The sequence below is a fragment of the Rhinatrema bivittatum genome, chromosome 8 (genome assembly GCF_901001135.1).
Source record: "Rhinatrema bivittatum chromosome 8, aRhiBiv1.1, whole genome shotgun sequence".
NCBI classification, from domain to species: domain Eukaryota; kingdom Metazoa; phylum Chordata; class Amphibia; order Gymnophiona; family Rhinatrematidae; genus Rhinatrema; species Rhinatrema bivittatum.
The window spans coordinates 268,340,872-268,351,980 of NC_042622.1; the positions used below are offsets into that span (position 1 = coordinate 268,340,872).

Consider the following 11,109-nt stretch of genomic DNA (forward strand, 5'->3'; position numbering starts at 1 on the left):
TCGACTTTGCTAGATCTGGAACGATTCGAACACGTGCGCCCATAAACTCAATATTGGTTTCCTTGAGATACGCTCGCACAGCGTCTCCAAGATCTGTTTCATCGAGAAATGAGACTAGCAGAGTTGTTCTTTCTGCTATTTCATAAGAAGACAACTTGGGAAAACCAGTCCAACGTTTTCCAGCTCATTTGGGGCAATTTGCCTTTGTTGATTATTCCGGATGGCCAGGAAGTAAACTTCGTCCAGGGGTGGAGACTGCTCTGGGGGTCATTTCTAATATTTCTTGGAAATAACGTTTTATTGTTATCCGAGGAATTTCTCCAACCACCCTGGGGAAGTTTAATAGCCTCAGATTCAACTGCCTCATTGCATTTTCGATGTTCTCAGTTTTTCTATTAATGGCCCCACAGTCCTGGACAATAGGAGACTGAACAAGCTTTTACTTGTAAAAGATCACATTCAATACTTTGAAATTTTTCTGTCGCTTCCTGTTTGCATATCTCACAGTTCTTATTCATTGTATCAATCTGCAACGACAAGGAATTTATTTTCATTGAGCACAGTCCACAAGAGACTTTGCCATAGCTGGTGTTAGATTCCAAGGCAAACCTAGAGTGACTCCCTCCGGTTTCTGAGGAATTAAAATCCCACCGGGACCAGCAAGAGACTCGGACCTAGATCTCTCCACCCCCTCCACTAGTCCGTCCTTCTCCGCTATCCAGCTCGATGCCTCCGGAGGAGTTCTCCACGGAGGTCCGAACGGGCTCCTCCACCGACACCGCCCCCCTCCGCCTGTGTACCTCGGAATTCCTCTTTGGGGGGCGCTGCTCAGGCGAGGTGTCGAGGTCGCTCGTTCGGCCGAACGTTAGGCGTTCGTTCAACGGGGCTAAGGGATACTTCTTCCCGAGGTCGGCTCACACATTCTCCTCCCTGTGACCCGACAGCCGGACCTCCCGAACCCAATATCGCCGGTTTCACACCGCACTGCGAGATGGGGTTGTTTTTATTTGACCCGGAGGAAGTGAAGGAGTTCAGAGGGGTAAATCCTTGGTTTTACCTTTATGCTTCGGAGGCATTTTGGCGCATAAGAAATTCGTTTAACGAGAAAAAAACGCCGGAGCAGAAACGCAGTGCGACTGATCAAGTCGCCATCTTGACTCCACCCCAAAACTACATTTTTTAAACTCACAATTCATTATTCAGTAATGGCTTCTATCTAGCCACCCCCCCCCCCCAATGCAGGCCGGTTGTATGACTGATGCACCACCACTCCAGTCTCAGCCACTGAACTCTGTAGCTCCTTCAAAGTGGGGAAAAACCCCCAACAATGGCCCCTCTCACTCAACCCTTCCCCCCCCCCAGCACATGTCTGGCCCCCTCAAACTCATTCCCCCTCCAGGCACCTCTTGTTTCTGATTGTCGCCAGTTAAGAGCTTCATTCCCTTCAGCAGTCAAGTCTACCATGCCGCATAAAATCTTCCTCGCCCACCGGACGCCGTTGCTTTGCAGCCGGTGCCGGTCTGGCCCAGGTGCTCCCCTGAAAGTGGACGGGCCTCGGCGGCGGCAGCAGCAACCAATCACGGGGACAGCTGGGCCCCCCAAAAAAATGCGATTGGCAGGAAAAAAAAAAACGCCCAATAATAAGCAACCTGCGAATTGGGAAAAAGAAAAAAAAAGCAAATCGCTAGGGGGAAAAAAAGCCCAAACTGGCGGGAACTAAGCGAGGTTGGCAACACTGGAAGAGCGTCCCGGATGGGGGCTGGGGGTGGGCATGGGTTCCGGGTTAAGATCCCCCCTTTAGTTACCCCTCCTCTCTCTGAGCGCTCACCACACTGTGCTGCTCAGTGCTAACTTTGTACCTTGTTCGTTCTTGCAGATTGCTACACTATATACAGTTGCCTATTTTGTACACTGTTTGATACTTACTGTAAATTTGTAGATAATGCTTTTCTGTTAGCCCTTGGACAGTTGTTCATCCATCACTAGTTATTGTTCACAGTGTTTTGTTCTGTCCTTTTATTCTTCTCTTCTCTACCTCAGAGGTTTTTCTTTCCTCGCTGCCCCTCGTCCCCTTCCCCTGTTTATTGTATTTCTCATCAGTTTGATGTAAACCGTCATGATGTCCATTCAAATATCGGTATAGAAAAATAATAAACAATAATAATAATAATAACAATCTGCCTGGGTCTATCCTAGAAAGGATGTGCAAGGCGAGGGTCTCTCCAAGTATAAATGGAGGGGATGGGACCGGAGCCTTCGCTGGGGAGGAATCGATGGCTGGGGGTTGAGGTCTCTTGCCAGGGAGCAACGGGTGAGCCAGGGCTGGGGGGGTCTCTTCAGACAGAGAAGGAAGGGGCTAGGTCCTCTCCTCATGAATGGACGGAGGAGTTGAGGCTGGGGTCCTCTCTGGGAGAGATGTGGCGGTTCCCAGTGGCCACCGCCATATTGGGGCAGGCTGGGCTGCTACTGGCCAGCCTGGGGACTGAGCACGCACATCTGGGGTGAGGGGACGTTGGGACTGCTGGGCTGCTATTGGCCAGCCTGGGGACTGAGCACGCACATCTGGGGTGGGGGGACATTGGGACTGCTGGGCAGCCATTGGTCAGCCTGGGGACTGAGCACGCACATCTGGGGTGGGGGAGACGTTGGGACGGCTGGGCAGCCATTGGTCAGCCCAGGGAGCACATGCACATGTCCAGAGACTAACGGGCCCTTATGACAGGAGGACAGGTAGCGAGTGGTTTGCTCTGATCCCCTGCTTTTAACCGTGTCTCCCTCCCCGTCCAGGCAGGTCTCCCTCCTGCCCGCCCGTAGCATGAGCCCCGTGTTTCAGTGTGACCCCTGTAATGGAGTTCCGATGAAGAGCCGCTTTTCACCCGTCCGTGCTGTGCTCATGCTTCACACGTATGAGCGTTAAGCCTCCGGGGGGGGGGGGGGGCTCTGATGAAGATTCGCACGGCAGTGCTCCCCAGTTTCCTGGGCTTCAGAATGGGTGGCTGCAGACAGGCAAGGGGAGCTTCCAAAACCTTGAAATGCTGATCGCTTCCCGGGAAGAAAATAACATTTATTATTGATCTTGCTTGTTTTCTTGGCATCAGCTGAGGACTGCATTATCATCATGGGCAGAACAATGAAGACATCTTATGCTCGCTTCTTAGTCGGGAATGAACAGTGATGTCATCAGATTGAGGGTTTGTTTTTTGTGTGGAACTGGGGTTTTATGGTACCAATAAATGTTTTGATTTTCAAGCTTAAAATATTGTTTTATATCCTTCTTTGACAGTTGAACCTGCGGAAGGAGTCCTGAGGGTTCTCTGTCTCACAGAACCAGTGCCAGTCGTTGGATGCAGCCTTCCCCGGGGCCCACATTTCCCTGTTTGCAAATGATTTTACGGTGAGCAGCACCATCTAGTGCTCTAAGCCCAGAGCTGCAAACTGAAAACTGAAGGCAAGTCACTCAAAACTGCCTGTGCTCTGGAGCAGGGGGACACTAGGACCACCCTTTTTGTTAGTATTATTTATTATCTTGATAAATTATCTTGATAAAGTACCTGACCCCCTTAAACATGCAGTAGTCAAACCCCTCCTAAAAAAAAACCTAACCTCGACCCCAGTATCCCAGCTAACTATCGCCCTATTTCTAATGTACCTTTCATAGCAAAAATAATGGAGAAAAATAGTCAATATCCAGCTTACCGAATTCCTTGAAGAGCACAACATCCTTCACCCGGCTCAATTTGGTTTTCGTAAAGCCCGTAACACTGAAAACCTCCTTCTTACCCTTTCTGACACTATACTCAAGGGATTGGACCACGGTCAATCATACATACTGGCCCTACTTGACATATCTGCTGCCTTTGACACCGTCAATCATACCATACTCCTCACCCGCCTTGCTGAAATCGGTGTCACTGGTTCTGCGCTGCAATGGTTCTCGTGCTATCTCAACAACAGAAATTACACCGTAAAAATAGCCAACTGCGAATCATCCCACATTCCCCTCCCACAGGGCGTCCCACAGGATTCCTCCCTCTCTTCAATATCTATCTCCTTCCCCTCTACTATCTCCTCTCTGATCTTGGCCTAAAGTTCTTCATGTATGCTGACGACATTCAAATCCTCATCCCGCTTCAAGAATCCCTCCCCAAAACATTACAATTTTGGGATTCTTGCCTCACTTCAATCAACACCCTCCTCTCAAACCTACATCTCGCTTTAAATGTAACAAAAACAGAGCTCCTCACAATCTCCAATCCCTCAGCTCGCTCGCTCCCTGCCTTAAGCAACACCAACCCTCCACCCGACGCATTCACCTGCAATGTGAGAGATCTCGGTGTCTATCTTCACCAAGGTAGCTGGGTTGGAGTAGGAGTAGGTGAGCATACCTGGTGGCAGGCAGAGGTCAGTGGCAGGCGGTGATCAAGAATGTCCAGGAATCAGGCAGTGCCAGGCAGTGATCAAGAGTGATAAGGAGTCAGGCCAAGGTCAGTGTCCGAAAGGAAAGGTGGGATGGATAGGCAGGGCAGGAAGGCTAGGAGAAGAACAAGCAGACAGCAAGGAAGGTGTGGAAAAACTGAAGACAAGGAATGCTGGAACTGAACAACTGAAGATAGGGAACGCTGGAACTGAGACAGGACACAGGAGCAACACACACTGCTACTAGAGCAGGGAGACCTGTTGCCGAGGCAAGGACGTGAAGATCTGGAGGGCCTAAGGGGATACAAGCCAGCAGTGTGTTGCTGTGAAGAGGAGTGGGGCCTGGCGTGGAGAAGCGTCCTGCCACAAGAACGTCTTGCCACGACTGGGCCCCGGCCCAAGAGGTGAGGGCAGTGGTTAGCGGGGTTAGCCTACGGCCTGCCGAATGTAACATGGGATCTGTATCGGAAGACTTATGAGGAGAGGCTGAAGGATCTGCATGTGTACACCCTGGAAAAGAGGAGGTGCAGAGGAGATATGATACAGACCTTCAGATAGCTGAAAGGTTTTAATGATGCACGTACTTTGAATCTTTTCCAATGGAAGGGAAACAGTAGAACTAGGGGGTCACGAAATGAAACTCCAGGGGGGGACGACTCAGAAACAATATTAGAAAATATTTCTTCACGGAAAGGGTAGTGGATGCCTGGAATGACCTTCCGGAGGAGGTGGTGAACACAAAAACAGTCAAAGAATTCAAAGAGGCATGGGATAAACCCTGTGGATTCCTAAAAGCTGAAGGACGGAAATGAAGGAAATGGCGCATGGGGTAACCTGCTTGGTGGTGGTGGCGGTTTCTACCCCTAACAATATGCATGGGGATTGCTACCATTAACCAAGAAGCCTTGATGCTTTTGACGCAACTGCTCTCCGCTTTCACATCGCTCCCTGCTTTGACGGCATGGGGGGGGAATTGGTTTCAGAGGGCAACCAACCCGGGCCACAATTTTTATGGTCTGGGGTGCTGACAGGCAGACATAAGGGAAAAAGCGCAGGTCTGCTTCTACGGCCAAGTTCAAAAGCAAAGCAGGTCAAGCAGCACTGTCTCAATTTTCAAGAAGACTCCTTGCCCAGTAAAAATGTTGCTTTGTTAATGTATAAGGCATGGGGGTAACCTGCACGGGGTGGCAGTTGCTACATTTTCTGCCATAAAAACTTTATTACTATGTTACTGTGTTACACAGGACAACAAAAGAGGTAGCACCGGTCCTGCCCTTTATAAATCCTGCGATCAGGCAGGTATACTTTACAGGTTTTTGTGTTTGACAGACGCTAGAAATATCACTGATCATTCAGATGGTGGGGGAATGGGGGCAGGAAGAGAAAGGGGGGGGGGGGGGGGGAAGGAAATCCGATTAGGCACTGGAGGCGGCAGTTTAAGTGGGCAAGATACTGGCGTCGCATTAAATACCAGGACGCTGTGTTTAATAAAACAGTTCCACGTCTTCTGGCTGAGGTTTCCAAAAAAGCAATCAAAGCATCTCTGCCTCTGTCACAGTTTTAAATTATTTACGTCTTTGTCATCCCTCAAATATGCCGGTGGGAAAATAACACGGTCCTGGTTATTATTAACCCTTTAGTGTCTGAGATCTGATTTATTCCCATACTGTAAGGACCTAAGCCAACTTCAAAAGGGCTTCACAGAGCAACAGTGCAAGTTTTCCTCACTATAGAACAGATACAACAGCTCAAGCTTCTCACACACACACACACACACACACACACACACACTCACGCACTCTCACCAGGGAACAGATGCCCCACAGGCTGCAACAGTGCAAGTTTCCCCCGCCTCCTAAACACACACATTATGCCCTTCCACAGAACAGGCATAGCATAGATAGAGATACTCTACACATCCCGATGGTCAGCTGCAAAATGTTTTACCTGGACACCAGTTGGTTAGTTTGATTTAACATATTTCCATCAAAGAAATCAATGTGATTTACAGTATAACTCATAAAAATACAATAAAACGTACCACAAAAACGTGAGACTCCAGAGAGCACAGACAACAGTGACAACAATGTGATCCTACTGCACAGATTTCAGCCCCGAGTCCAGAAAAATCTTATTTTTCTCTTACCTCTTTTCACGGAAGCCTGTGCTTATTTGCTGGATGTTTGCTAGGAGCAGCACTGGCTACCCTTGGACTCTGCAGCCTGATCGAGTTTATGGTGGCTTGGCAGATTAGTAATGGTGTCGAAGTTCAGGTCGATATGCTTGGATAGCTTTTAATAATTCCAAATAGTAAAGGTGAAGAAAGACACCCCAGGGGAACGTAGGCGTCCATGTAGAGATATCTCCTTCAAGTCTCAGCCGAGCTGGCCAGGGGCCGTGGCACCCCTGAGGCTGAGGTACCAAGCGAATCAGCATTGTTTTAACTGCTTGCTTCCAAAGAGAAGTTGAAGTTTGCAAGCCTGAAAATAAAATTCCTCCAAATGGGGCTAGATTAAAACGACAAGACAAGATCTCTAATGGCAAAATTAGAATTTGATGCCAATTGATAACCATTGTTACTGTGGTAAAGAAAATGGAATACAGGACCCGTTTCTTCAGAGGTTGATGAGCACAGGTTCTGGAGACAGTGGGAAGGTGGCCATCACTGTTGGAGCAATCCCTGCTGGAGGTTTCTCCTCTACTCACAATTGTGATGACTGGCGTGGGTATGAGCCCTTTATGCTGTAGTGTACTTGAAACTGCCTCGTAGGTGAACCTGTGAGGATCACTGACTGATTACATCATCGAGTTTAGGACTCTCTCATCTGAATTGCACTGGGACCTGGGCTGCCTGCGTGCCATATTCCTTGAGGGCCTGAGTCCACGTATCAAGGATTAGTTGGCAGCATGAGAACTCCCTGAGGCCTTGGACTCCCTTATTGACCTCGCTGGTCGCATAGACCGTCGTCTGCCTGAACGTTCAAAAGAGGTCAGAGGAACCAAGAGAATGGCTTTGAGTGCCCCACGCATTCGCCCAACGTCCTCTACTCAGGTTGTTTCTTCACCAAGCACCAAAGATGAGGAACCGATGCAAATGGGTCATAGTCACCTATCCTCAAAGGAGAAACATCGTTGCCAGAAGGCCGGTCTTTGCATGTATTGTGGCCAATTGGGTCATGTGGTACTCTCCTGTCCACTCCGTCTGGGAAACTCCCAGGCCGAGGATCTGCCGGAAGGCTCCTCCTAGGCCTGACCACACCCTCTCCTCCATTAACACTACCTGTCACCATTAATCTGGACACCCAGGAGTTCCACACCCTGGATTTGTAGACTCCGGAGCCGGTGAAACATTATCCTCCGGCAATTCGTAGAACATTTGCGGATTCCCACCGTCCATATGCCGACACCATTGTTACTCTCGTCTATCCATGGCGAACCATTGCCTGGCGAAGTTGCCTTCTCCACGATCCCTATTCGACTTCGCACAGGATACCTGCATACAGAGACTATTTCTTTCCTAATTTTGGACAAGGCTATACATCCTGTGGTCCTAGGATTGCCATGGCTGAAAATACACACTCCACAGGTTTATTGGAGTATTCTCCAACTGTCTCACTGGGATGACTACTGCCATAAAAAATGTTTGGAAAATGTGTCCCTGATGCCCTGCCTAACCACACAGCCATCCGTCCCAGGGCTTCAGCCGCAGTATTCCTCTTTCCAGGATGTGTTCTCAAAGAAAGCTGCAGATGTCTTACCTCCGCATTGCTCTTTTGATTGCACTATTAATAATCTGTGGCCCAACACTGAGCCTCCCCGAGGAAGAGTCTACCCACTTTCTCTGACTGAGACAAAAGTCATGTCTGAATATATACAGGAAAATTTGGCTAAAGGCTTCATTCAGCCTTCCAAATCTCCTGCTGGAGCAGAGTTCTTTTTTGTGGGGAAAATGGACTGCTCCCTCTGGCCGTGCATAGATTACCGTGGCTTAAATTAAATTACACAGAAGGATCACTACCTCTGCCATTAATTTCCGAACTGTTTGACAGACTCCAGGGGGCTAAGATATTTACCAAATTGGACCTCAGAGGAGCTTACAATTTGATCAGGATTCGCCAGGGCAATGAATGGAAAACTGCATTTAACACCCGCGATGGCCATTTTGAATATCTGGTCATGCCCTTTGGCTTCTGCAACGCTCCAGCAGTGTTCCAGAATATGATGAATGAATTCTTCAGAGACATGCTGTACAGTTGTGTCATGGTCTATTTTGATGACATTCTGTTATTCTCACAAGTCCTCCAGAGCCATCGCCGGCACGTCACCAACATCCTGCAACACCTAAGGGATAACCAGTTGTATGCCAAGCTGGAAAAATGCTCTTTTTTTTATGGGAGTCTCTGTTTAGTGGACCCTTGGGCCAACCTGCTGGAGACTGGGAAAGGTGGACAATGTGTCTAGTAAGAAGCAGGCTGGGAGGCAGATGGTCATGCAGGACGTAGATGCTCTTCACCCTGGAAGCTGGCACTCCCCCGGGAGGAGCCCGTAGGAGCCCAACCACTGGGACTTAGGTGGCTTCACCCTTGGAAGCCGAAGCCTCCCCGGGAGGAGCCTGTAGGGGCCCGGCCGCTGGGACTTAGGCGAGTTGTTGATCAGGACAGGTAACTGGAATCAGACTAGAACAGTAGCGATACTGTAACTGGACTCGGGTTCTGGAACCAGGCAGGAACTGTAGTAGGATTCAGATACTGGAACCAGGCAGGAACTGTAGCAAGCAAGCAGGAGCCAAGCAGGTACTGTAGCAAGCAGGCAGGTACTGTAGCAAGCAGGCGGGGACCAGGCAGGTACTGTAGCAAGCAGGCAGGAACCAAGCAGGTACTGTAGCAAGCAGGCAGGCAGGATCCAAGCAGGTACTGTAGCAGGAACAGAGTGACGAAGCCAAGCGAGTCACTCTGGGGCACAGCGCAACAGGAAACCGGGAGGCTAACCAGTTGCAAGGCAAAGACTGGCTGGCCGCGGCCGACTTATCAAGGCCACGGCGTCTGACGTCAGGATTTGGACGGAGTCACCTCTGGTGGGAAACGGCCTAGAAAAGCGCCCAAGTGGTGCGCCCGCGTGCCTAAGAGCAGGGCATCCACAGGAGAGCTTGCAGCGGTGCAGCCCCAGCGGGGACGCCGCCATCCAGGCCGCAGGCTAGGCCTCAGGAAATGGGAGCAGATCCGGAAGCCCGGAGGTAAGGGCCTGGCCGCAATGCTCGAGGCCAGAACCGCAACACTTTTCACAAAGAGTCCGTCCCTTTCCTGGGCTATGTGGTCTCTAGCCGGGAGTTTCAGATGGATCCACAGAAGACTAAGAGCATCCGGGACTGGCCCCAACCAATGGGTCTTAAGGCACTCTGGAGATTCCTAAGCTTTACTAATTACTACAGGTCGTTCATCAATCACTATTCGACACTAATCGCTCCACTCACAGCTATGATACGTAAGGGAGCCAATCCATCCCAGTGGTCATCCGAAGCCGTGTCCGCCTTTCGGGAGCTTAAGGAGGCATTCCTGCAGGAGCCATTCCTATGTCATCCTGACCCCCGACAACCCTTCATCATCGAAGTAGACGCTTCTAACGTAGGAGTTGGTGCAGTACTCAGCTAGCATTCTATTAATCATACCTTGTACCGGTGCTCATTCTTTTCCCGATGCTTCTCTCCGGTTGAGCTAATTACGGAATCAGGGATAAAGAATTGCTGGCAATCAAATTAGCCTTTGAAGAATGGTGCCCCTGGCTCGAGGGAGCACCACACCAAATAAAAGTGTACACTGATCACAAGAACCTCGAGTACCTACACCACACTCAACGTCTTAACCACAGGCAGGCCCGCTGGTCTCTTTTTTTTACACGATTTAATTTCGTACTTCGATACCGACCAGCTAATAAGATCGTCCGAGCAGATGCCCTCTCTTGTTCGTTCACCACTGATGATGTCCCAGATGTTCTCCGGCACATCATCGACCCGACCAAGGTACTCCTCACCGCCACACACGCAGAGCCATCTGGGAAGACGGTGGTTCCCCGACCTCTTTGTCCAGATATCTTAATCCTTTTAAACATTAATTTGCTACCGCATACCCTTTATTGTTATTTTACTTATTTTTAAACTTAAAAACTTTTTTTTTTAATTCCTTTTTCACCTTATATCACTTTTTAAGGTTGTTTGTTTCTCAAGTATATAAGGATCATTCCATGCTAACAATGTTTCTTATGGAACTACAAGTTTTTGAGTTTTTTTTAATTGTTTGTCACCCATTTTGTAGGACTAGTCACCAAGATATATCTTTAAGTTGGTTCCACATTCATACCAAGAGGTAAAAGCAATTATTTTGATTACAAAAATGATTTTATTTATTTAATTTATAATATCATCTATTTTATTTTTATTTTCAGTTTTTAATCCTTCACCTTTTATTATTTATTTTTTATCTTATTTTTTATTCTATTTTTTATCATTTTAACCATGTAATTTTAATTTTTAGTGAACATATTACATATGATGCCCGGACATACATCCTATAATTTATCTAATCTCAAGGTAACTCTTTATATATAAGGTTTTTTCTCTGTTCTTGATTTTAACAAGCAACTTGTTGTCCTCTTCGCTTAATAATTTTAATTTTATTTTAATGTTGTCAATTTTATTGT

At 48.3% G+C, this 11,109-nt stretch overlaps 1 protein-coding gene across 1 annotated transcript in view; it reads right to left on the reverse strand.

The window, feature by feature from the left end:
• Positions 1 to 6,618, reverse strand: part of CERS4 (ceramide synthase 4) — a 183,451-nt gene extending 176,833 nt beyond the window's left edge. The window contains exon 1 of the mRNA XM_029610800.1: positions 6,563 to 6,618. The gene's annotated coding sequence lies outside the window, so the exon portion shown is untranslated. The remainder of the gene's footprint in view (positions 1 to 6,562) is intronic.
• Between the last annotated feature and the right edge of the window lie 4,491 nt (positions 6,619 to 11,109).